Raw genomic sequence first — 27,614 nt, 5'->3', positions numbered from 1 at the left:
CAAAATGAAGAATAGAATAAGCAGAAGTGAAATACGAAATTTCTGAATTAATAACATCAAATGAGGGTGGTCCTATTTATAGATGTAAAGATGGCTCTTGGTTTTAAATTGAACAGGTATGATACCTGTTGGTTTTGAATTCAAACAGATTTGAATCTGTTAATAATTCAAACAGATAACAAAAAACGGGAAGGGCCCTGTTTGGGTGTGCACTAATTTCAAACTAGTTTATTTCTGTTTGAAAACGGGAAGGGCCCTGTTTGGATATACAGAAAATCCAAATCAGTTTAATTTGAATTCTGGATTTTATTTTACCAAAAATAAAATTAAATTCAAATGTTTTTGGCCCAAAAAGATTAATATTGGGCCGAACAAGCTCAACCCAACCACACACCCGCGCCCAGGCCCAGCCTACCCGGACGGCGGTGGCGCGCGTGTGGTGATTTTTGGGTCCAATGGGTCTAGCCCATTTTGCCCATAACCTCTCCCTCTAAAACACTTGGGTACCCCTTGGGGCACACCCCAAGTACCAAACGCATGCCTTATAAACCCTTTCAAAACTTCCCACCAAATCAACGTGGGACAAGCCATTTTATAACCTTAAGGAATTTCCACCAAAACTCCATTTTCATAGAGCACACTTTGGCTTCAATTTTCCATTCACTCGGTAACGGTTTTGAGCAATCAAATATATCACGTGAATCACAACGCGGCATAGAACGCGTTACCACTTTGACCCGAGTAAATCGACGCTCAGGGCCCACCTAAAAAATAGACCAAATTTGAGGAAAAATTCTGATTTTACCCAGAATTTTTTCCTACCATTTCCAACAAACTTCCTTATGTGGTAAAGTTTCTCACCAGCACAGGTGAGATTAGATGTGGGAGGTCCGCACAATTTCCAGTGTCAAGAACATAGTCCACACACAATTTTGACTTCAGTCAAACAGATTTCTTATGAATCCACCTGCACTAAGTACTTATTTGAGGCCAAAGTTATGGCATTCAACATATTCTCTAAATTTCAACACAATAATCAAAACCAAGTACTCATTAAAGCGAGATGCTGTACTGAAGTTGCATTGATTCACAAACGCTCCAAAAAAGCAACTTTAGGGCCAGTTCATACACGACCATAAGGCATTAGACAAGAAATACCAAAATGCATCTTTAACCATGTACTTATTTTTCATCTAACATCAAATTCCAGCCCAAGACAACTACTTTTTCCATAGTTTTTTTCCCAGAACTTATAGGCAGCTCTGCGGAAACTGCAAAGATGCTTTCTACTTCAAACACTCACCAGCCAAGAACTGCCGTGCTCATGGCAAGTATCGCAAAAACTACCCATCTCCCCAACGAACAAATACTTACCTTTTAATCAATCGAGTAGAATAGCTAGGACTTCATTCCATCCGACTTCAAAAACTTACCCACTACCATCCAATATTAGCTGCTTACACGTTACGCGTCCAACCATCAAACCAGACAAGGATATCTTACCCTCATAAAATCCGCATTTCTGACACCTATTTTCATGATCTCCATTCATGCGGTCTAGAAAGCTTGGCACCAGCTGCGTAAAAAACAAGAAGAGAAAATAAGGCCAATAATTCAATACTGATAAACCAATAAATGCTGAACATAAAAGAAAGCATTATTGACATTAAAATGCAAGAGCTAAACGTGACAATCCGGCTCCACAAAGTTTTCTAGAGGACTGACTCATGGTCAAAATTTTGGCTCAAGTTTTCAAATTATTCACAAATTCTTTTTAATTTTTATGTGAATTTAAAAATCTAATCAAAAAATAGTGTATACATACAAAAATGTAGCATGGAACATCTATATTATAACTAACTATTTAGTTATGTATTTTATGTTTCAAAATATTTTAGATATTATTTTTCTGATATCTTATATATGTCAATGTCTACATGTATAAATATATAAATTTATATATGTTACTGTATTTATAAATTGTTAATCTATAATACTATATTGAGGGAGATTTATGAGCTGGAATGGGCCATGGTAAAGGCCGGGCAAAATGAGGGGCCGAACATGTTTGGGCTGTGATGGCTTGGGCTCGTCCAGATAAGGTTTTGCTCGGTTGAGGCCCAGGACCATGTTGGGACCGAGCTACTTGGGCTTGTCTATGTAGAAAACCGAGCTACTTGAGTTGCTCGGCCGAGATGATTGCCTGCCATGCTGGATTCCACGGTTCACGCGTTTAGCGCGGCAGGAAGGCCTTCGGTTTGCTGGCTTGACCTATCTTGAACTCAATTTTGCCAGAATGCAACCGAGCTCAGTCGTTCTGGAGCTCGGTGAGTGGAGCACTCGGGTACGCTGCGCAGCGCGGTCGTGAAAGGCCGAGGTGGTTCCGCCGGTCTGCCGAGCTCCGCTAATATAGTCTGACGGTTTGGTTAGGTGGTGATTGCAGGATTTGTGCTGACAGATTTGAGAGCAGCACAACGTGTCAAGAGACTAATGGGAGCAGATTTGGGCGCAGAAAGTATATAAGCGTGTCTGCGCCCCCCATGCTGGGGATGGAACATAATTTGGTGAGATAAATCTATACATTCAAGTCTCTCCTCTCTCTCTCTATCTCTGAGTGTGTGCTAACTTGACCGTCGGAGGGGTTTTCCGACCACACACCGCCGGGTAGCTCACCGCCGTTGTGTTCACAGGTCGATCGGACGGACAAGGAGCTTGGTAGAAAAGAGTACAGGCTAGGCGGAATATTTGCTCCCCGTACAATTGGCACCGTCTGTGGGAACTCCCTCCGGGGTGACCGGAGCCAGCGCGACTGGGGGCTAATATGCGGGAAATCCCACATCGGTCTGTGAGGAACTACTTTCCTACCTTATAAGCAGGCTGGCTCCTCTTACCTTGCATAGGCCTTTTCCCCCAGTGGGGGAGGAACAAAACCGTGCGGTCGGAATGCCAAAGCGGACAATATGTACAAGGTACGGGAACCAGTGGCTTTATTTGAGCCTGCTTATAAGGTGGGAAAGTAGTCCCTCACAGACCGATGTGGGACTTCCCGCACATTAGCCCCCAGCCGCGTTGGCTTCGGTCACCCCGGAGGGAGTTCCCACAGACGCCGCCAAATAAGCCACTGGTCCCCGTGCCTTGCACATATTGTCCGCTTGGGCATTCCAACTGCACAGTTTTGTTCCTCCCCCACTGGGGGAAAAGGCCTATGCAAGGTAAGAGGAGCCAGCTTGCTTATAAGGTGGGAAAGTAGTCCCTCACAGACCGATGTGGGATTTCCCGCACATTAGCCCCCAGCCGCACTAGCTCCGGTCACCCCGGAGGGAGTTCCCACAAACAGCGCCAAAAAAAGCCACCGTTCCCCGTGACTTGCACATATTATCCGTTTTGGCATTCCGACCGCACGGTTTTGTTCCTCCCCCACTGGGAGAAAAGGCCTATGCCAGGTAAGATGAGCCAGCCTGCTTATAAGGTGGAAAGTTGTCCCTCACAGACCGATGTGGGATTTCCCGCACATTAGCCCCCAGTCGCGCTGGCTCCGGTTACCCCGGAGGGAGTTCCCACAGACGCCGCCAAATAAAGCCACCGATCCCCGTGCCTTGCACATATTGTCTGCTTTGGCATTCTGACCGCACGGTTTTGTTCCTCCCCCACTGAGGGAAAAAGGCTTATGCAAGGTAAGAGGAGCAAGCCTGCTTATAAGGTGGGAAAGTAGTCCCTCACAGATCGATGTGGGATTTCCCGCACAGTGGCCCTACAAATATTTATAAGCATGGATCTATAAATATCATGAAAATAATTATGAAATTCCTATATATATATATATATTGAAACAGCCAAAGCAACCTTTATTAATGATCAACAAATAGAAAAGATACAGAGAAAACATCAACAAAGTCCAATGGAGCAAAAGAAGAGGAAGAAAGCAACACAGCAACAGGAGGAAGAAGATAAACACAGCAACAAGACAGAACCAACCAAAGAGGAAGAAAAAAGACACAGTAACAAGGCAGAGCCACCTTATGGTTAGAGAGATACCAACCAAAAGAAAAGAGAAAGAGACAAACACAGCATCAAGATAGCACCAGACAAAAAGAGTTACATACTCCTCCCTCTAATGCAACATCTCACTTGCCTAAGATTAACCAGAAAATCCTACACTGAAAAGTGGTGCTTAGAATACCTTGGTTTCAGCCATAACGCAATTCTCACCTTAATCACTTCACACAGCTCCGCCAAGTTTGGAGCAGATGCATTAAACACTATAGCATTCTTGTGTTGCCAGAGAGACCACAGCACAACCAGAGGCACTCCTCTCCAAATCTTCTACTATTGACTTCTAAAACATTGTCCTTCCCACCATAATAGAACTCCTTCAACAGATTCAGGTAAAGCCCCCACAACATCCCACCAAAGCAACATTGCAGACCACACCTTCCAAGTGAATGGGCAGGAAACCAACACATGATTCACAGTTTCGAAGTCAACATTACAGAAAACACACAAAGTTGAAGCAGAACTGTGAAGGACACCAATTCTTTGTAAGTAAACTGCAGTCTTAACTCTATTTCGCCAAGCTAGGCAAGTAAAGAATTGAACTTTTAGGGGCAAGTAATGAATCCACACTAATTTAGTAGACCTTAACAAAGGGCCTGCTGAAGCCAGCAAACCTGTATAAGCAGAGTAGACAGAGAACACCCCAGAGGATGTTGCATTCCACACTAGACAATCTGTTTGATCTGGTACAGGACTAGGTGCTGCTGCAAGGAAGTTTCTAAATCTGAAAACCTCACTAATGTCCCACTTATACAACCTTCTTCTGAACTGACACACCCAATTTCCTTCAGCAACCTTTTGGTCATGCATTGATCTAAGTGATTCCTCTTTATTCACCACCAAACCATAAAAACCCGAAAATTCCTCTCTAAGACTTGTCCTATTCCACCATTTGTGCACCCAGAATCTAACATTATTCCCATCCCCAATCTTAAGCTGAAAGTTATTCATGTAATACTCCAAGAGGGTGTAGTTTGACTCAGCGATAGTAATTATACCTTTCCATACACTAGACATACTACTGGTGGTAGAAGTGGAAGGAATCCAACCCCTGAAGTCCGCTTTATATTTACTACAAATAACTCTTCTCCACAATGCTTCCTTTTCATATCCAAATCTCCACCACCATTTGATTAGTAAACAAGAATTTTCCACCCTCACTCTTCTCAACCCCAAACCCCCTTGCTCCAAGCTTTTAGTCAGTTCCTTACATTTGACCATATGCACCTTTCTTCTTACTTCTGATCCTCCCCAGAGAAATGAGGCTTGCAATCTCTCCAATATTTTAGCTACCCCATCCGACATTTTAAACAAAGACATATAAAACACGGGCAAAAATGCAAGAACAGATTTAGTTAGAGTAAGTCTACTAGCATGGGATAAAAGTTTCCTCTTCCAGCTAACTAATTTGCTTCTCACTTTCTCCACCACTGGTTTCCATGTTGCTTTACAACTGGGATTAGCCCCTAAGGGCAGCCCTAAATACTACACAGGCAACTTCTTGGTCTTACAGTTTAGTATATCAACAAATCTGTCCAAATAACCATCAGCAACACCCACTCCACAAACCTGACTTTTATGGTAATTAATTCTCAACTCAGACATAACCTTTCCTCTTCAGCTTCACACAACAGTAAGGAATCGTCAGCAAATTGCAAATGAGACAACACCACACCCCCAACCCTTATTTTCACCCATTTAATAATACCCAACTGGTATGCCCTATTTAATAACACATTCAAACCCTCAGCTACCAAGTTAAATAAGAATGGAGACAATGGATCTCCTTGTCTAAGACCCCTCTGTGGACAAAACACATTAGTAGGAGAACCATTGACAAGGACAGAAACACGAGCTGTGGTAACACACTCCATAATCCATTCTGACCATCTTAAACCAAACCCAAAATTCAGAAGCATTGAGTGCAGAAATCCCCAATTTACTGAGGCATAAGCCTTCTCAAAGTCAAGTTTAATTATCACATCCTTGATTGGGTTTCACTGATAACACTAGGAAGCACTGCTTTTAGCCTTATTGACAATACCTTGGCTAAAATTTTATACGCTGATTAGATAATCCCACAGGGTTCTCCTTTTTAGGAACCAAAGTGGTAAAAGACTTATTCAATCCCTTCACCAATCTACCATTTCTATGGAAATCTTTCATAAAATTAATCACATCACCTTCCAGAATTTTTGAAAACATAGCATGTTGAACCCATCAGGCCCAGGAGCCTTATTACCATCACAATTCTTCACAGCTGCCTTAATCTCTTCCTCTGAAAACTCTGCTTTAAGCATTTCAACCTGAGGACTATTGTGGACTGATTTGAACATGCCACCTAACTTAGGCCTAACCACCCACTTCTCTGTATAATGTTTCCTAAAATGCTCAAATACTTCCCTCCTCACAATATAAGGTTCCTCTACCACTGAATCCCCTACTGTAATGGATGCTACCTCATTTCTGCTTTGTCTGGTCCTGGCCATCACATGGAAGAATATGGTATTCCTATCCCCCTTCAATGTCCAACTCAACCTTGAGTTTTGTAACCATATCCATTCAACCATCCTATTCAACCTCCAAACCTCCTCTCTAACTACCCTTCTTCTAACTGTCTCAAATTGATTAAGGTCTCTAGTTTCAGCCTCAAGATCAAGATTACGCGCCTCCTCCTCTGCAGCTTTCAATTTAAGTGACACATTACCATACACCTCCTTACTCCATATTCTGAGTATCTGCTTCAAGGCTTTCAATTTTTTGAGTAATACATAGCCAGCCCAACCATGAACTACAGTCTCCTTCCAAGATTTATCTACAAGAGAAGCACAAGAAGGGTGCAAACATCATGCATTTATAAACCTAAATGGCTTAGGCCGCCAATCTCTTTCATCCTCCATCACTAACAGAGGACAATGATCAGAAATGAGCCTAGGCAAGCCCCATAATTTAAGCTTAAACACCTCCAACCATTGTGGATCCACCAAAACCCTATCAATTCTACTCTATCTCTCCACATCTGCTGAGTTACACTAGGTGAACTTTCTACCCAATAATGGTAAATCCTTCACTTCACACTTTTCAATGAACTCATTCAAATCTGCCATACCCCTATCCCTCCTATAACCGTCTTTCCTTTCACTCATAAATTTGGTCTGATTGAAATCCCCACATAAACACCATGGTTTAGAAAATTCATTTTTTAGTTTAGATAGACCCTCCCAAAATTTTCTTCTATCTCCCACTTCATTAGGTGCATACAAATTCAAAATCACACATTCAAAAGAATTAAACAACAAACCAGAAAGCAAAATAAATCTCCTACTGCTACAGTAGTCTCCTAAATGGAAAACCTGAGGCTCCCAAATACAAAAAAGCCCACCAGTAGATCCTTCTGAGCCCACTGCCATATATTCCATTGAATCCCTTCCCCAAATTGCTCTGACTTCTTGATCTGTGATATCTGCCTTCTTAGTTTCTTGAAACAAAGCAATAGCTACACTCCTTTCCTTAAGCAACTTCATGATCTTTCCTTTCTTCACACTCCTACCAACACCTCTAATATTTCATACTAATATCTTCATCAAGAAACAATCAACACACCTTATAACCCCTTCATTGTTGTATTCTATGCATCTGGCCCATTCACTCTTCCAATTCTTTCCTTATCTTTCCTCTCAAGCTCAACAATTTTGTTAATAACTTCAGCTTCTTTCCCAATATACTGCAGACCCAGCAGTGCTCCTATCTGTACTGTTGCTTGAGCATCACTAAGGATCCTTCTACCTGCAGCATTCCCACTGTCAATGGAGGCTGATATTGAAGCTTCCGCAACTGAGCCCCTTAATACTGACTGCTTCGATACTTGTTTACTGGATGAGGCTCCCTTAAAGCCATACCTACTCACAAGATCAAAAAAACCTTTTTTCTAAGATTGAATCTTACCTTTCCCTTTTCGGCTCCAATTATTATCGTCTTTCTTCCTTGAATTTATTTTCTTGTTCAGACCCTTATTCAATAGGGCTGTTGAGCCCCTTATCTGGCTACAACCTGGCCCATCTGCCTCAGCCCACACATCTGTTTGGAGTACCTGATCAGTAGGCCCAATCGTTAAAGGTGATAGCCTCCCTAACCCATTTGTCACCATATTACAGCCCAAAGCCACTTCCAGATTCAACCCAGGCGTAAGCAGGCTAGACTTACTTAATTTTCTCATATACCCAGGTTATGTACACTTGATCATAACACTGCTGACATTTGTCCACAAAGCTGGATTATGAAATTCCCACCTTTTTCCTTTCTTGGCATGCTTCTATCTCGAGCTCCTTCACCAATACACCAGCCGACTCTGCTACTACCGTCCCACTTATCCCACCCACCTCTTTGTCTACCTCCATGCTGTTCATCCGTCCAAATGTCAGAGCCTCTCTAGCCACCACCTCACAATGTTCTAGCACATCAGCTGACTCATCAACGATGTTATGATCTTCCTTCTCTTCTCTAACTCTCTCCTCCATGGCCTGATTGGACTGATCGTTTGTACTGAAGTTCTCCTCCAACTGCATTTGCTTCTTGCATACAGACAATTCTGAGCTTGTTTGAACTACTATACTCTGTTCTTCACAAATTCTCACAGGGTATAATCTCCCCTTCCATTCCAAATTTATCACTTTATTAATGGGCTCCATGCATTTTGTGACAACCTTAACCTTTCCACACGAGAACGAGGTTGTTTGATCCAAATCACCATCAACACAAATAATTTCGCCCCATAAGCTCCCAATCCTACTCAAGTTGATTCTATTCCTCAGATTCAAAGGTACACCATAGCAACTTATCCACACACATCTATCTTGTTCCAACACCAACCCTTGTTCCCAAATAACTATATCTTCACACCAATCCCCAACCATTTCCTTGACATTCTGCACCTTAGAGATCATCTCCTCCTTTGACTTAAAAGATAGTATCATCTGACGACCACCACCCTTTCTGACCACTATTTCTTTCATTCCTCTATGCTCAAGCTCCATCTTCAAATCAACATCTATGTATTCTACTTTCATACGCAGTATAATAATCTCATACAACCATCCATTGCCTATTTCTACAGCCTTTATTACAACAACTTCTCCTCCAGTATTGCCCCCTTTAAGAATGTCCACAAAAGTTCTATGCCCCATGAATTGATTCGCAACCTTTCCTTTTTTAGTTTGGTGAGGCCTATGAACTAATGGATTTCTTGTTTGAGGTTGCATTATGCCTGCACCTTTCTTTCCCTTCGAAAATCAGCATGCTTCACCACTAGTACCTTATCATCCACCCATAACCCATTAGCTTTTTGCACTGCTACTTTTGCTGCAACTTCACAACTGAACCTCTCAAAGCCAAATCTTGATTGTGTTCCTCACCTCCTCTTCTGCGGTATGAAAACATCTTTGACAACACCAAACTTCATGAATAACTTGAATAACCTTTAGGTACCATGCTTTGTGGAAGATTATCCACAAATAATGTATACAGAACTGGGCCCACAACTGAACTCCCTAACTCTTGTCTTCATCTCTGTTTCACAATGGGAATCCAACCTCCCTAATGCATTCCTCTCCTTGTCTCCATCTTCATCTCCATCTCCATCTCTGCCTGCTGCATTATACTGAATCACGATTTTGTTTTTGTTTTTAATTTTTTATTATAAAATTCCTATATTTATCGAAATATTAAGCTATAATATCATTCCATCTTCTTAAAAAAATTATTTCACATTTTATACATAAATGGTATATACTAATGACTAATGTTATACTTTTCATCATGCAAGATATTCGTGGCATACAAAACAAGACTCATAACTCCTGATGTATATATATGTATATATATGTATATATTGAACGGCTATAAAAACATATTCTATATTAATATTAATGCATTCTTACATCAATAGTATATGTGAGAACCCGAATATACGAATAAAATAAATAATTAAATAATTATTATTTTACAAACCTCAAATATTTTACTTGCGAATCTTAAGGTGCAAATTAAATATTACTAAACGATATTTTAATTCATTTTAAACCTAAAATAAATTTATGGTGAAAGTATTTAATTTAGAGGTAAGATTTTTTATTAAAAACAATAAGGGACAAATTAGTTAGTATATTTTTGATCTAGTAATAGTTGTATTTTATTTAAATTAATAGAGAGAGAAAATAAAATAAAACAAAAGATAATAATTTAAAGCCTTTTGTTTAGATATATATATATATATATATATATGAACCCTAGGTTGCCTAATACAATATATGGCGGCGGCAGCAGCAGCAGCAGCAGCAGCCACGGGAGAGAGAGAATTTGAGAGAAAAGAAGAAGACAAAAAAAAAAAAAAAAAAAAAAAAAAAAGGTTGCAAACAAGGAAGAATTTTTAGGTGTGTGATAGGTCTCTATCTTTCTTCTTCCTTTGTTTTTGTTTTTTATCCTTACTCTATTATTATTTAATTCATTTATGGAGATGTTGTAGGTGTATGTATTTTGTATATATATATACTGTTAAGAAATCTAAGGAGAAAAATTGTGCATAAAGAATGGGAGAAATTATTAGTTTAAATATTCTGTATAGAACCACAAACTTAAAAATTGAGGAATCATATCAAACGGATGAATTTTGAATTGAAATTTTTACAGTAGATTAATTACATATTGAACCCCAAATCAGAATTTTCTCATAATTTTTGGGAGTCAAAATCTATATTAACTGGTGCATTTAAATCTGTCTAGAAAACTAGTACAAAATAGAAATTTTGGAAGTGTCGTTCTCTTTGGGTATAAATCCAAAAATTATCAAATCAGCGTCATTAGAACCGGTTACGAGTCTAGTTTTTTAAATTTTTGGCCTTGCATTGATTGCTCATGTATACTAAAAGAACCATTAATTTCTTTAAAGTGCTGCAGAAAACAACTTGTTTAGATATAATTAATTGTAAATAATTATTTTGATAAGCAAATCAAGTAAAACCAATTGGATTTGAAATTTAGGATATATTTGTTGATATCTGGAAGGTTCTGAAATTTTTCGAACAGTATGGAGTGGGTTTTTAATTTTCAAAGTTAGCAAATAGATTGAAAAAACTTGTTTAAAACTTTATTTTATCTTAAAGTTACTTTTAATTAAGTTTCGATCTGTACCCATGTCTGGGGTAATTTTAGATCTTGAAGAACATAAACTTAGGTATTATTTAAGAGTAACAATGAGTTGAGTTGAGCCGTGTTGGTGCGCTTTAGTTTGAGGTTACTTCGTTTATTATTCATTTTAGTATGTATGAATTAATAGTGACATATAGTTTTAATACTTGGTTCAAGGCACTAGTTGGACTTTCATACTCTATTCGAGAATTATATTATTTCGTTTTCAGGTGAGTAGTTGAATGCTACATTTTTTTATAAATGTTCCCCTACCCTGAACTGTTAGAAAATTAAATTGTTGTTTCAGGACTAAATTGTTACGATAAATTATTATATTATCAATAGAGTTAAATTATTTCTGAAACATGTGTACATTTGGCATATTGTAAACTATTTGTTATGGTCGCATGTTTATAATGGTGAACTACCATGTTTTGCGAAACTGAATTGTATTGATTATTGGGACCCTTCGTATATTAAAGTCTAGGGAAATTATTCCACAGTGTGTGGTGACTCTAGCCACTAGAGAATAGATTTGGGTTGGGCTGTGATGACTCTAGTGCTCAACGATTGTAAAGAAAAGACATGGGCTAGGCTAGGTGACCTTCACTCAAATCGTCTTAGAGAAAAGCCCGGGTTGCTACCTCAAGGATGACTCTTGGTTCAATATTAGATCTAACAAGCTTATTTTCTCGAGAACTATGTGGCGTGTTACTTGTTATTCTTGGTATTCAGAAAATTATTGATGATCATGTTGTAATTTGTTTTAAGTAAAGAATGTCAGTTGTAATGTTCTTGAGAGACATGAGTATTTTAACTGTTGAACTGTGGAGCCTTCTTTTTGAAACAAATTGTCTTTATCAAAACTGTATGTCAATCTAGTTTCTGTGATATATATTTTATTTTGGATTTGAACCATGTTTTCAAAACTTTATTTACTATTCATGTTGCCATTTACTGAGCTATCAACTGACTTAGTTGTTTATCATTTCTAGGTAATAGAAGGACTTAGAGTGGACTCATGGCGTAGCGAGAACTAAATTGTATAGACCTCTAGGACATTCATTTATTTTGTTTTAGCTTGTTATGTCAGTTTTGTGTATACATTGTGGTTGGGTTTTATTTAGAATTATTTAATTTATGTGGGCGGTTTGTGTCCCATTTAATATATATACTTTGGAAGTTGGTTATGGTTGGTTTTACCATTCATACTTATGACATGTCACTCGATTGAGTTTTGGTTATTTATTACTGGACTATTGTTAAATTTATTCGATGTGATTATGGATTCGTGTTTAGGCTTACGTGTGCCTTGGGCCAAGGCCCTGTGGGCCACAGCCGATCATGCCCGGGTTTGGGGTATGACAGTATGCAAATAAGATGTAATCGTGGATTTAATAAATTTGTATTATGAAATGAACTATTAAACCAAATTATGTAATTGTGTAATTAATTTCATACCTTCAATTGTATTACAAGTACGGATAATGAAAACTTGAGGTGGAAAGTTGATAGAAAAATATTTGTGTAATATTATATATTTAAAAAATCTACTTGTGATGACCAGGAACGCTTTTCGTCTCATTCTCTTTGAGTTATGATTGGGTTTACTCTTGTTATAATGTAGAGTTTTAATGCGAGGTTTTGTTAACCGTTGGGTTCGTTGTTTACCTATTGAGAGGGTGATTTATGATCAGGAGTTGGGCCGAGGTAACGGTCGAGCAGATTGAGAGCCCAACGGTGCATGGGGCTGAGATGACTGGCCATCCGCCGGGAAGTGGGCTGCCAGAACTTGAGTCGGGAAGAACTTGGGCCAAGTGAGTCACCCCGGCCCAAGATGGAGCTCGGCTAGATAGCGCCTGGTTGGACCGGGCTGCCTGATCAGGGGATGGCTGAAACCAGACAAGCTGAGTGACCGGCGCCCGGAAAGGCGTGGTCGACCGAGGAGACTGTTTGACCGGCAGAAAGGCCGACCAAAGGAGGTGCCCCGGCTAGGCACTGCCGGGATGCCGCCTAGCCCGGTCCCCCATGTGTTTATCCGGTTAGGCGCTTGGGTATGAAGCATGGCATGGTCGTGGTAGAGCAGCTCGGCTGCCGAGCTCCAACTGTGAAGTCAGGCAGTTGAGATTAGGTGATGATCGGCAAAGTTTACGCTGACAGATGGGATAGCAGAGCCACGTGTCAAGAGATGACTGGGAGTGGATATGGGGCTCAGAAGGTATATAAGCATGTCTGCGCCCCCCATACGCGACACGCGAACATCTCTGTAAGGAATTCTTACACTCAAACACTCTCTCCCTTCTCTCTATCCGTCTTAAGGTGTGTGCTAACTTGATCGTCGGAGGGTTTTTCCGACCACACACCGCCGGGTAGCTCACCGTTACTTGCTCGCAGGTGATTGGACATCGACGGAGCTCGGAAGAAAGGAGTACGGGCTTGCCGGAATATTTGCTCCCCGTACAATTGGCGCTGTCTGTGGGAAACTTGACAGACAAAACCTTGTCTTCCAGGTTCATCTGATCGCCGTCCATGGCGAACAACGACGAGTTTCCGTTGTCCACCATCGATGGAGCCACCCCAGAGTATACCCGAAGGAGAGAGGGACCTCCTGCTGTCCACCCAATGGCTGACTTGGGAACGCCCACTGGCGGACAGTCTGGAGACGCGCGGGACAAGCGCGGACGAAGTCACGGACATTCACGGAGTCCAGACAGTCACCGGCGGAGGAGAGACTCGCACGCCAGGCGACTGGAAAGCAAGTTGAGGGATCAAGATGCTGTCATCCGGCGAATGGCGGCGGAGATGGAAGATCTCAAGCGGCATGTCAAAGGGAAGGGTGTAGTTGGAGTGGGAGACCACAGTGAGCGCACCCCGTCCCGCCGTTCAGGCGGTCAGAGTCAGCGACGTACTCAGTCAATATCCATTACCAGAAGTTACCGGGTTGGTGATTCCGACGTGGGTGCAGGGAAGTCTAGCGAGCAAGACAACACCTACAAACCCTCACGTCCGGAGACGACGTCAAGGTACTCTTACTCTGCTCAGTCAGAGGATTTACGGGCGGTCTTAAAGGAGCGGGCCCGCCGGCGCGAAGCACAGAGAATACCGGCGCTCCAGCGGTTATCTTATGGGGTACACGCCAGTGAGGAGGTCGGAATGCCTCCACCCCGCCAAGCAGTGCCGCTCTTTGAGGATCCGGACTTGGCCAGGCTGAGCGCCACCCCATTTTCCCTGGATATAGAAACAACACCGCTTCCGGCAGGCTTCCACCAGCCTAAGTTCACACTTTATGACGGGAAAACCGATCCTTACATGCATGTGAGTCACTTCCGACAGGTTATGGCCGGACATAGGCGGAATGACGGACTTATGTGCCTAATCTTCCCGTCAAGTTTGGGCGAGCTGGGCTTAAAGTGGTTCGAGCGGTTGCCGAAAGGGAGCATACAAAGGTGGCATCAGTTGGCCGAGGCGTTTGTTACACGCTTCAAAACCAACACAAAAACACCAAAGGAAGTTGATCATCTACTAAGTGTCAAGATGGAACCGAGCGACACACTGAAGGTATACAACTCAAGGTACTGGGAAACCTTCAACGAGATCTTGGACTGCCCGGTCAACCTTGCAATCACGCAATACAAGCGTGGTCTCCCGGTCGGACATAGACTGCGGGACTAGCTTACCATGCACCAGCCGACCTCCATGGACCAGCTCATGCAGCGCATCAACGAGCACATCCGAGTAGAGGATGACGCATCAGCTTCTACTGTGAAGGCCACCCCGGTAGCAACAGACAAGAAGACAGCAGGCAAAGTGCACGCAGTTGGGCAAGAATCCAGCCGCTCAAGTGACCGAGCAGAGGAATCGGACCGTGGTTCAAATCGAAAAAATCGGGGCAGAGGACGTCGGAATGACCGGGATGACTACCCCCGAGATGACGTAGCAGACGCAAACAGAAGGATGAAGGCAAAGACCGGCATCACCACAGTCTTCAAGATTCCAATTTATCGCATACTTAGTGAAATCCGAGACGAGGAGTATGTCCGGTTTCCTGCTAAGTTGGGCGATGGACAGAAGGACTATAATCCGCGGTATCGCTGCACATTCCACCGGGAGAGGGGCCACCGAACAGAGGACTGTTTTCCATTGCGCCAGCACTTGGAAGAGCTGGTTGCAGCCGGGCATCTAGACCTTTACATTGATGGCGGAGTAAATCCGAATCAGGCTCCGGTCGATCCCAGGGGACAGGATGACCGAGACGCACCACCACAAGGAGTTGTTAATGTCATCCACGACATCGTGGAACCGGAGCGAGTTTGCGAACTTCGGGGCATGATAAAAAAGGCAGAGCATATGAGGGAAGTTTTGTCGGTGCAGCCTGCCATCAAAAGGGGGAAGACTAAAGAAAAAGACGTGATTAGTTTCACCTCAAGGGATCTTGAGCGTATCCAGACGCCGCACAACGATGCTCTTGTAGTAACACTACGCGTCAAAGAATTTGATGTTAGACGGATCTTGATCGATCAGGGAAGCTCGGTCGAGATCATGTATTATGATGCATTCAAGCAGCTCAAACTCCGTGAGACAGACTTGGCTCCGACTACTTCGCCACTGGTTGGATTCAACTCGCAACCGGTGTGGCCTTTGGGAAAGATAATCCTGCCGGTCAAAGCGGGATCCGTGGTCAAGCAAGTTGAGTTTTGGGTGCTGCAAGTGCCTTCGACGTACAACCTTATCCTTGGAAGGGGATAGCTACACGCCATGCAAGCCGTGGCATCAACTTTTCACCAAGTAATGAGATTCCCCTCGGCTATGGGGGCAATCGAGGAGATTTGGGGCGATCAGGTCATGTCCAAGCAGCGCTTCGTGGCGGTCAACGGAAGCCGGGCTGCCAAAGGATTCGTTCAAATGATTGAGGGACCGGAGGACCAGGGTGTCTTGGATGATGTGGGCACCAAGGCCGAAGATAAGGCTGTTGAGGAATTGGTTGAGGTGCGGATTGATACCGAGCAGCTGGACAAATTCTTCTTGCTCGGTTCAAGTCTCACGGCCATAGAGAGGACCGAGATGGTTGAGTTTTTGATGGCGAATATCGAAGTCTTTGCATGGTCGCCTTACGACATGCCTGGCCTCGACCCAAGTTTTATCTGCCATCACCTCAATGTCTTCCTTGGAGCCAAGCCAGTCATCCAGCGAACAAGGAGATCGGCGTTGCATCACGCCGAGGTAGTTGCTGAGGAGGTAAAGAACCTGCTTGAGGCACGAGCAATTCAGGAAGTGCATTATCCTCGGTGGATTTCCAACACAGTAGTGGTGCCTAAGAAGAATGGGAAGTGGCGAGTTTGTGTCGACTACAAGACAGTCAACCGAGCTTGTCCCAAGGACAGCTTCCCTTTGCCGCGCATTGACCAGCTAGTGGACTTGACGGCTGGACACAATAGGCTCAGTTTCTTGGATGCGTACCACGGCTATCACCAGATCGCCATGCATGGGCCTGACCGAGAGATCACCTCTTTTATGACTCCAAGGGGACTCTTCTGCTACCGAGTCATGCCATTTGGTTTGAAAAACGCCGGGGCGACCTTTCAGAGGATGGTGACCAAAATGTTTGCTCCTTTGCTTGGTCGGACAATGGAAGCTTATATTGATGATATGGTGGTAAAAAGCCGACATGAGGCAAACCATTTTTCCGACTTAGCCGAGATGTTTGTCATTCTAAAGAAGCACAAGCTGCGCTTGAACGCCTCAAAGTGTGCCTTTGGCGTGGGTTCCGAAAAATTTTTGGGATTCCTAGTCACGAACCGAGGCATCGAAGCAGACCCTACTCAGATTAGAGCCGTGCAAGCGTTGAAGCAGCCCAGCTCGGCTAAGGACGTGCAGCATCTGGCCGGTATGGCCGCCGCGCTTAATCGATTTATAAGCCGGTCATCAGATCGCTGCCGCCCTTTCTTTCAAGCATTGAAGTCCAAGTTCTCATGGGACGACGAATGTGACCGAGCTTTGGCCGAGCTCAAGGAATATCTGTCTTCTCCGTTACTGTTGGTAACACCAGAACCGGGTGAGGAACTCTACCTTTACCTTGCCGTCTCCCAGCACGCAGTCAGTGCGGTGCTGGTCCGGGCTGAAGGAATCAAGCACCTCCCAATTTTTTATGTCAGCAAAACTTTGTTACCGGCAGAGTCGAGATACTTGCCGCTGGAGAAGCTTGCTTTAGCCTTGATGATGGCTTCAAGAAAATTGGCGCACTATTTCCACGCCCATACCATTGTCGTACTGACTGAGTTTCCCCTCAAGGCCTTGTTTGAACGGGCAGACTTTTCAGGCCGAATTCTTAAGTGGGCGGTCGAGTTGGGACAGTTTGATGTCAAGTTCTAGCCGCGCACTGCTATAAAAGCCCAGACCTTGGCAGATTTTGTCGCCGAGTTCTCACCTGGCATTCATCCGGTATGCCCGGTCGACATTACCGAGGCAGATGATGAGATACACGCAATGCCAACCGAGGTACAACCAGTTGAAGGAGGTAGCACCGCGGAGTTAGCGCGCACCATCGAAGTTCCCTCAGTTTGCACGGTCATACCACCCGGTGATGCGATGACGGAGTTGTGTATCACTAGCCCATCCACTCTGTCCGGTCACGCATCACCAAGGGGGGAAGAAATTGAACCACACCGCTCAGAACCTGATGATTCGCCTACGGACTTGGGCATTCCGAACCAACTTACTGAGTCCGGTGCCGAATCATCAAGGGGGGAAGGGATGGCTCCACACAGCTCAGAACCTGCGGCCGGCTTCACACCGCAACCTGATGATTCGCCCACGGACTTGAGCATTACAGAACAACTTGCTGAGTCCGGTGTCGAATCACCAAGGGGCACTGAATTTGAACCGGTCAACACCGAACTTGACACCGCACAGCCGAGCAATTGTGATCCCACTGCCCTTCGCAACTCTCAGGACCCATCCGACTGCTGGAAGCTTTTTGTGGGGGACATGTGGAAGCTTTTTGTTGATGGAGCGTCCAACCGCCATGGTGCCGGCCTAGGTATCGTTCTTATCTCCCCGGATGGCCTAACCATTGAACATTCTATCACGCTTGGCTTCCCGGCATCTAACAACGAGGCTGAGTACGAGGCACTTCTCGCCGGGCTCAAGAGCGCAATTCAAATGAAGGCTGCCTAGCTCCTGGTGTACAGTGATTCCCAGCTTGTGGTTAACCAAGTTTCTGGGATTTATGAAGCAAAGGACGAAAGGATGGCGAAGTACCAGGCTCTGGTCAGGGCACATATCAAGCAGTTTGAGGCAATTAGAGTCCAACAGATTGGCCGGGAAGAAAACAGCCGAGCTGACGAACTGGCCGGTCTCGCTTCTATGGTGGATAATACTTTTCCAAACCCTCTTTTGATTGACTTTCTTCCGCGGCCAAGCATTGAACACGCCGGGCAGACAGATGTACTCTGCGCCGCGCTCGGTCCCTCTTGGATGGACCCCTTGATCTTGTTCCTCAGAGACCGGACTCTTCCAACTGACAAGAAAGAAGCACACAAAATCTGGGTGAAGTCAGAGCGGTTTTGGCTCTCTTCATCTGGCGCGTTATATAAGAAGTCCTTCACTGGTCCTTATTTAAAGTGCGTGCACCGAATAGTGTGGAGGTCCTCTTGTACGAAATTCATGAGGGCATTTGTGGCAGCCACATAGGAGGCAGGTCCTTGGCCTACTATGCTATTTCGCAGGGTTAGTGGTGGCCGTGCATGCAGGCCGACGCACAAAAATATGTCCGCAAGTGCAAAAAATGCCAAAAATTCGCCCATCAGATCCACCAGCCTGCCAGGGAACTTCTTCCCCTCACCAATCCTTGGCCCTTCGCCATGTGGGGGCTAGATATAGTGGGACCACTGCCAACAGCACCGGGCAACCGAAAATTCTTCATCGCGGCCACAGATTACTTCACAAAGTGGGTTGAAGCTGAGCCCTTGGCAACCATTAAAGAGAAAGACGTGAAGCGGTTTGTCTAGCAGAACGTGGTCACGCGGTTTGGCGTCCCCAAGATTTTGATCTCTGACAATGGCACCCAGTTTGACGGTCGCCTATTCAGAGGATTTTGTGAAGATTTGAAGATAGAATTCTACAACTCCACCCCGGCTTACCCGCAGTCCAATGGTCAAGCCGAAGCATCGAACAAGACTATACTGGATGGGTTGAAGAAACGGCTGGAAAAGGCCAAGGGCAAATGGGCTGAGGAATTACCTAGCGTCCTTTGGGCATACCGAACAACCCCGCGACGTTCCACCGGGGAAACTCCATTTGCTTTGGCTTACGGCATGGAGGCGGTCATACCCTTGGAAGTTGAAATGCCCACCCTCAGAAGCGAGAGTTTTGAGCCCGAGCTGAACACCGAGGCTATTGCCTTGGAGCTGGACCTAGTGGACGAGCGTCGGGAGAAGGCCCTCATCCATGTGGCCGCCTACCAACAGGAGCTCTCAAAGAAGTATAACAAGACGGTGCACCCCAGACCGTTCAAAGTTGGTGATTGGGTTTTGAGGAAGATTATGGGCAACACCCTGGTGCCAGGAGAAGGCAAACTAGGGACAAATTGGGAAGGACCCTACAAGATCACTGGTCTGGCGGGCAAGGGGGCTTACCACTTGGAGGATTTAGAGGGAAGAGCAATACCCCGGCCATAGAATGCGGCCAACTTGAAACTGTATTATTTTTAAGCTTCTGCTTTCTTGTCTTGTGCAAAGAAATTTCTTGGCTTGCACCACAGCATGTAATTCTTTTTGTCAATTTATGGAAGTAATTTTGCTTTAGCACTTGGACTGTTGTTTTAATGTTACGAACCGTGATGATGTACTCCGGTTGGAAGAGTTGGTGTTTTGTCCAACTTCGGATTCCCAACCGAGATGATGTACTCCGGTTGGAAGAGTTGGTGTTTTGTCCAACTTTGGATTCCCAACCGAGATGATGTACTCCGGTTGGAAGAGTTGGTGTTTTGTCCAACTTTGGATTCTCAACCGAGATGATGTACTCCGGTTGGAAGAGTTGGTGTTTTGTCCAACTTCGGATTCCCAACCGAGATGATGTACTCCGGTTGGAAGAGTTGGTGTCTTGTCCAACTTCGGATTCCCAACCGAGATAATGTACTCCGGTTGGAAGAGTTGGTGTTATGTCCAACTTAGGATTCCCAACCGAGATGATCTAATCCGGTTGGAAGTGTTGGTGTCTTGTCCAACTTCGCATTCCCAACCGAGATGATGTACCCCAGTTGGAAGAGTTGGTGTTGTGTCCAACTTAGGATTCCCAACCGAGATGACCTAATCCAGTTGGAAGTGTTGATTTGTTCAACTTTGTTACAACCGAGATGGTTATTTCGGTTACTGAATTTGTTTTGTTATGCTGAAGTGCTTCGACCGTGTTATGGATTCCGGTCGACAAAGTGTTGTTCAAACGATGAGTTATACCGTGCAAACACTTAGAAAAATTTGAGTTTCTCATTGAAAAGAAAATCATTACAAAAGGTGGGGACAGAGCCCGGTTACATCAAAAGAGTTGGAAGCAAAACTACAAAAAAGAACAAAGAGAACAGAACTAAACTAGAGGGGAGAGATTGGTGAACTCGTCCTCGCCAGCATCAAGGTTGATGGTTGGACTGACGTCTTGGGCATCGGGCTCAGCATTGCCGGGCTGCTCTTGCACCTCGGCCTCCTCTGCCTCAGAATCTGTGTCATCCTCTCCATCTTCAAGTCCTTCCTCGGCCTCCGCTTGCAGAGCGCTGAATACGTCGTTTGCGTAAGGCACAAGGTAGACCGGTAGCGAAGCTGGAGGAGGGTTGGCAAATACGTCGGTGTCGGAGCCTTGGCCGAGGTGTTCGCAGGCAGACTTCCAGCCTGCTTTGAAGTAGATGTCTTGTGTTTCAAAGACTTGCTTCTTGTAGCTCTCCTCAGCCTCGTTAAAGCCGGCGGTGTTTGCAGCCCGGCAAGCTTTCTTCTTCGATTTCTTCAGGGTATCCACCTCGGTCTGGAGCTCATTTTGTTTTTTCTCGGCTGCATCCAGCTGGCCGAGCAGTCTGTTATTGTCGGAGTTGGCCATCTCAAGAGAAGACTTAGCCCGGCCGAGCTCGGCTTGAAGGCTTTCAACCTGGCTGGCTGTGTCGTTGGCTTTCTGCCTAAGTCTGTGGATACGCTCCAAGACCAGGTGTTGTTTTTGAATGGCCTGCAAAAACAAAAGCAACGTTGATTAGATAGGAGACCGAGCAAAAAAGGAACCGAGCAAACACTTGTGAAATTTTCAAAGGAACATCGACTTACCCTGGCTATAGACTTCACCGACGATTTGACCAACCGAGTGTCGGGGACGTGGTCGCTGCCGACCACGTCGCTCGGTAGTAACAGGGCTTTGGACAGATCGAAGGCGAGCAGATGCTCTTTATCCGCCTTGATCGAAGCCGTCGCCGGGATATCTTGACCCCGGTGCTTCAAATGCGGGCGCCAGGCCGGCACTGGAGTGGGGGCGTCTGTTGGGTGCTCGGTGGTAAGCTCGGTGACTAGCTCGACGGACGGGTCTGCCCGAGCTCTTTTTCCGGCACGTCGTGCAGAGGGTTCTCGGCTGGATTGCCCGGCGGATTGAGTGGCAAGGGCGACCACAGCGCCACTGGATTGACCGGCGGCTGGTGACCGAGTTACTACGCTCGGCACCTCGGCGGATGTGGCGGTGAGCAGGTTCTTGATTCTGCTGCGCTTGGCCATTTCTTGTTCCTCGGTCAGGCGAATGAGGGGAACGTCAGGAAGGGAAGGATCTGGAGGCGGCGAAGGAGCGCGGAGGAAGTCAGTTACTCTACTCCGGCGCGGAGCAGAATACCTGTATGTCGGTGTGTAGCCAAGTAATTCGTTACAATCTCGGCGAGGATACCGAAGCACGGTCTGAATTGCTTCGACGTTGGGAAATTGATAGTTGGCTTGCAAGGCTTGGATTGCTGCAAAGGAGACAAGAAAACCGGTTAGTTACAAGGTAAAACGTTAAGCTAACCGAGCAAGTTTGAGTGGCTTACATGAAGAACCGAAGCCCTTGTTTATAAACCAGCCCGGGACCTCGGCTGTTTCGTAATTTCCCGACACCCAGAAAAAATCATCGTCGTGAAGATCTTTATCCGGGGTGCCGGTTACAATTTTTTCCTTGCCCGATCTAATCTTCAAGTAATATGCTAGGCCGTCGCCGGTGTGGCCCATTGTGTATTGCCTTAATATCTCCTCTAGACCTAAGTGGGTGCCTAGCCGAATGTTCAATTCGTGAACACCGTTGATAATTCTATAGGTATTGGTGGACACTTGGGTGGGTGCCAGCCCGGTGCGGCAAAGGAACTCGGTTATAAGAGGGTTGAGCGGGAAACGGAGGCCCCCTTCAACAATCGAGAGCACGGTGAAAGGGCATTGGTCAACTCTTCCCCAGGGTGTGGTCTCCTCTTCAGCCAGTTCAAGATGAACATCGGCCGGAATGCCGTAATCCTCTCTGAAAGCAGCTAACGCGGCCGGAGTATCCACTAGGAAGCGGAATTTCCCCATTTGTGGCCGGCTTAGTGTATCCCGGCTGAGGGGTTTGGCACTGGTTATTGGATGCTGCTCGGTCCTGAGAGCCTCAGGAATGACAGTGGTCCCCTTGGACTCTGCAGGAAAAGGATGGCAAGTGTTAAGTGTGAGCGCGGTTGCGCAAAAGGAGCTGGATTTTAGCTCGGTCATTTAGAGTGCCAAACCACCTCAGTTGTCTAATTCTATCTAAGGAGCCCGGTCGCCCAAGCAGACCAGATGTTAGCCCGGTTGAGCGACCAAGTCCTTTTGTTATCTCGGTTTTTGCTGGGGTCGAGACAAACTTGTTATTTGCTCGGTTGGACTGGTTTTTTGGATCGAAAGAGGACCAGGAGCCCGGTTCACCCCAGTTTTTCAGTGTTCTTCATGAAGATGAAGAACACCAAGAACAATGGGAGGTTAGGTGCGGATTCTACGACCTATGCCCTAATAGCTATGTTTTTGTGCCCTAATGTGTGTATTATGAAAGAAAACAGCAACTTAAGAAGGAATGAAGATCTTACCTGTGAAGGGCTCGAGCTGTCCTTCCAAGCACGAAGAATGGCAGTCGAGATAGAAGAGATGGCTCGAGCTTTGGATCGTCAGGTAGTAGAAAGGCAGTAGGAAGAAATGGCGTTAGGAGGTCGTGTATATGTAAGAACGAAAGGCCGCCAAAATTCAAAACTCTGGCACCGACGGCGGGTTGGCTGCCCGATGACCAATGGCAGCCCGCCACGTGTCCCTATTTATGGCAATACCAGTACTGAAGCGACGGGTTAAAAAGTCGAAGAGCCAACCGAGCTACTTCCGAAGAAGAGGGCGTCATTCGTGGCAGATAACCGGGCAAGTTTGCGGCCAGTTTGTTAACCAGTCCGGTTGCCTTCTGGCCTCTTGGAGACCGGAGAAGTGTTATCTCGGTCGAAGAGAATAATCCCAGTCACGCTTTTGCGGACGGAATTAAGGGGCAATTGAGAGGGTGATTTATGATCAGGAGTTGGGCCGAGGTAACGGTCGAGCAGATTGAGAGCCCAACGGTGCATAGGGCCGAGATGACTGGCCATCCGCCGGGAAGTGGGCTGCCAGAACTTGAGTCGGGAAGAACTTGGGCCAAGTGAGTCACCCCGGCCCAAGATGGAGCTCGGCTAGATAGCGCCTGGTTGGACCAGGCTGCCTGATCAGGGGATGGCTGAAGCCAGACAAGCTGAGTGACCGGCGCCCGGAAAGGCGTGGCCGACCGAGGAGACTGTTTGACCGGCAGAAAGGCCGACCAAAGGAGGTGCCCCGGCTAGGCACTGCCGGGATGCCGCCTAGCCCGGTCCCCCATGTGTTTATCCGGTTAGGCGCTTGGGTATGAAGCATGGCATGGCCGTGGTAGAGCAGTTCGGCTGCCGAGCTCCAGCTGTGAAGTCAGGCAATTGAGATTAGGTGATGATCGGCAAAGTTTACGCTGACAGATGGGATAGCAGAGCCACGTGTCAAGAGATGACTGGGAGTGGATATGGGGCTCAGAAGGTATATAAGCATGTCTGCGCCCCCCATACGCGACACGCGAACATCTCTGTAAGGAATTCTTACACTCAAACACTCTCTCCCTTCTCTCTATCTGTCTTAAGGTGTGTGCTAACTTGATCGTCGAAGGGTTTTTCCGGCCACACACCGCCGGGTAGCTCACCGTTACTTGCTCGCAGGTGATTGGACATCGACGGAGCTCGGAAGAAAGGAGTACGGGCTTGCCGGAATATTTGCTCCCCGTACACCTATTATCATGTTAAAATGAATGAATGATTGAAAAATCTCTTATTTTACTTAACAAATGACAAATTTCATGGAATATAAGAATTGTTGATTTTGGAAAGTCGTTGCTCAAAATGTTGATGTGGTTACGAAATGATTAAATCGTTGAGGATGCATGAAGTGTGAAATTATTGGTTATTCATTGAAGGATTAAAATGAACATATGGCTATCATGAGGAATGTCATTGAAAAGAGAAATGAGTGTTGTGATTACTACAAGAACATTGCATGGAACAATTGAAAATGGAAAGGGTGTTTCATAGCATTAATAATTGTTGCATTGGCATTTCAATACTTTTGCTTGTTACAAATATTGCATTGGGATTTGAAACCTTGCATGGAGAAAGGAAATGTTGTGAAATAAGATTTTATTGAAATGTTTTGGGGTAAATACGTTGGTAAGTTCGGATAGGAGGTGTAGATGAAATTGATTAAGTTGCCTTGAGTGTCCAAGGTGAAAGACTGAACACACGAGCGGAGGAGGTACCACATGCCTTCGGATTAGCTACCGGTAAAGTGGGGATTTGGTAGTGCTAGTTATACCTACTTGCAAATATCAACCTAGGGATTACCTGAGTCGTATTTACCGCCCCGTGAACGTGGTTTAAAATCATTGAATCTATTGAAATTTCAATTTTCATTGTGCATGTTGGTTTTCAAATGATGAAAATGATACTTTGCATGGCATGGCATGTACTCATGAGGCTTGTATAAAATGTATATATTTTGTTAAAAATTTCCTACTAGGCTCTATACTCACCCTACGTGATTTTGGTACAAGAAAAGATGTAGCGATTCTGCCGAACTAAGGGTGTGGTTGTGCATGTTGAAAGCACAGGGCTCTTGTTTTGCTATGATTATATTTTGTAAGCCAATGGTTATATCTGTACGGGTTCGAGTAACCATTGTTGTGTAACCGAGTTTAAACCTTGGAAATTTGTAGCCCTTAAGGGCACTTATTCGTTTTGGCTAAATGTTCTACATGCTATAGATTCATGTGTTAGAAGTCATTGAATATATATCTACATGTGGAACTATTTTGTAAAAACCTTATGATCATGTATTCAAATGTTGATGAATTACTTATGTTATCATAAAGAGTAGAGATCGATGCACTGTTAGTGTATATTTTTCTTGGGGCATTACACTGCTTATTGTTTATTGTTAAGATAAGATTATGATCTGAATAATCTAGTTATAAATTAATGTTTATATTTATAAAATTTCTTATTTATTATTTAAAATTTTCAGTCGAGTATGTATTTATTTATTATATAATTTTATTTTAGATACAAATCAATTTATCCATACAAGTCTTCATACTTTGTATACATATCAACTGTTAATACTGTAATTAGAGGTATCTCTTAAAAGAGATAGGGAGAGAAGAGTAAACGCAACGATTTATAGTTGTTCGGCTTAAACCAAGCCTATGTCCACTCCTCAAGTTCCTCCTTTTGAATTCTCCAGTATTCTTCTAATAGTAGCTACACCACTAATTTCATGGGTGTTAGTGAACCTTTACAACAAGTGATCAAACCCGATCACTCCAACTAACTATTTTTGAATCCGGTATCTAGTTACACCTAACTAAAGGGATTTTATCTCAAAAAATCACTTACAAAAACTCTATCTTTTTACAAGAACAATAAGAAGGATATGAAAACCCTTTTACAATTTTTGCTCAATATCTTAACAAATTCTTTCTTAAAAAAATATAACTTAATGAAGTATAATCCCATTTAAATATAACAGATATAATCACTTCTCTTGTTCTACTTTTTCAAATAGAATGCCACTAATATATATGTTCAAAAGAGGAGAGACGCTCCTCTTCTGAGCTGCACTGATCAAGAACGTCTGCTTCTCTTTTTGTCTTTTTCTTCGAGCACACGGAGTTTGAAAAATTCACGTCCATTGGAGATAGAAAGCTTCACGAGTTAAAAATCTGCCAAAAAATTCGCAGCACCATTTCTGTACACTGCTAACTCATCTTCTTTTTTTTTCTTTTTGACAATCAGCAACCAGTGTCGGTTTGTCATGTAATGTAATGGTCAGTAATGCCATGCAACAAATATTGAGTGCAAAGGCTATTAGCAGATCAGGCAAAACAATATGATTTTCTGCTTTTCCAAAGTATGAAGATAATCATCTTTTTCAACACATAATCTTTACAAATTCTAAATCTCCTTAACTTAAACATGCATACATTCATGTATACCAATTGTTAAATATCTAATAATATATTTTGTATCAAAAGATGTAAAATATGTACATAAAAAGTCATAATATATCTAATATAGTTTAGATATCATCAAAATCAAATTATAGGATTAACAACATCTTTGTTTCTTTTTCCTCCATTTTAGCCTTCCATCTTTCTTTTTCTTATACCTTTTCACCTTCCTTATTTTTATATAATTTATTTTTTTTGGTTAAAAAAAAATTTTGAAAACTTAAAAAAGTAATGCTATTCAAGCCCAAAAATAATTTTATTTTTATTAAATTAATTGTCAATTTTTTAAAATAAATTTTAAAAATTCAACCAAACAAAAATAATTTTCAACTAAAGTTTGTTCTAGTGGTTGGCGGGGCTATCACGGGATAGTTTTTTTTTATATATAAATTGAAATAGTTAAATAATCTTATTGTCAATTTCCTACAGAAGAATGGGGTAATTTTGTCCACATCCAATAAATATATCAAATTTATTAGCTTCTTCAAAAACATTATATTTCTACTTTTGTTTAATATTTTTATACAAGTGGAAAGTAGTTTATGTTAATTGTTACTTTCTAAACATGTAACAAGACCCTAATGAAAAATATCCAAGACAATAATAGGCTAATACATTCACACGTCAAATCACAATAATGTGCTAACACATTCACACGTCAAATCACTTTTGTCCAGTTATACCTCCAACTTATTCAAAACTCTCGAAATGTACTATTAAGGGTTGGTTTGGGGTGTTCTAAAAAAACATATTTTTTGTATTTTTACGAAAAGATGTGCAAAAAAATAGAGAGGTAATGT

General features: G+C 43.8%; 1 protein-coding gene across 2 annotated transcripts in view; it reads right to left on the bottom strand.

Moving 5' to 3' along the window:
* Positions 1-1,053: 1,053 nt before the first annotated feature.
* The window catches only part of LOC114260903 (nonsense-mediated mRNA decay factor SMG7), a 47,598-nt gene continuing 21,037 nt past the window's right edge, over positions 1,054-27,614 (bottom strand). For both annotated transcript variants that reach the window (XM_082890947.1, XM_082890946.1), the window contains exon 8: positions 1,054-1,576. The gene's annotated coding sequence lies outside the window, so the exon portion shown is untranslated. The remainder of the gene's footprint in view (positions 1,577-27,614) is intronic.

Source organism: Camellia sinensis, chromosome 10 (genome assembly GCF_055761805.1).
Source record: "Camellia sinensis isolate YWXY chromosome 10, ASM5576180v1, whole genome shotgun sequence".
Taxonomy (NCBI): Eukaryota; Viridiplantae; Streptophyta; class Magnoliopsida; order Ericales; family Theaceae; genus Camellia; species Camellia sinensis.
Note: the sequence above shows the minus strand (reverse complement) of the source record. Positions and strands in the feature narration are given on the sequence as shown.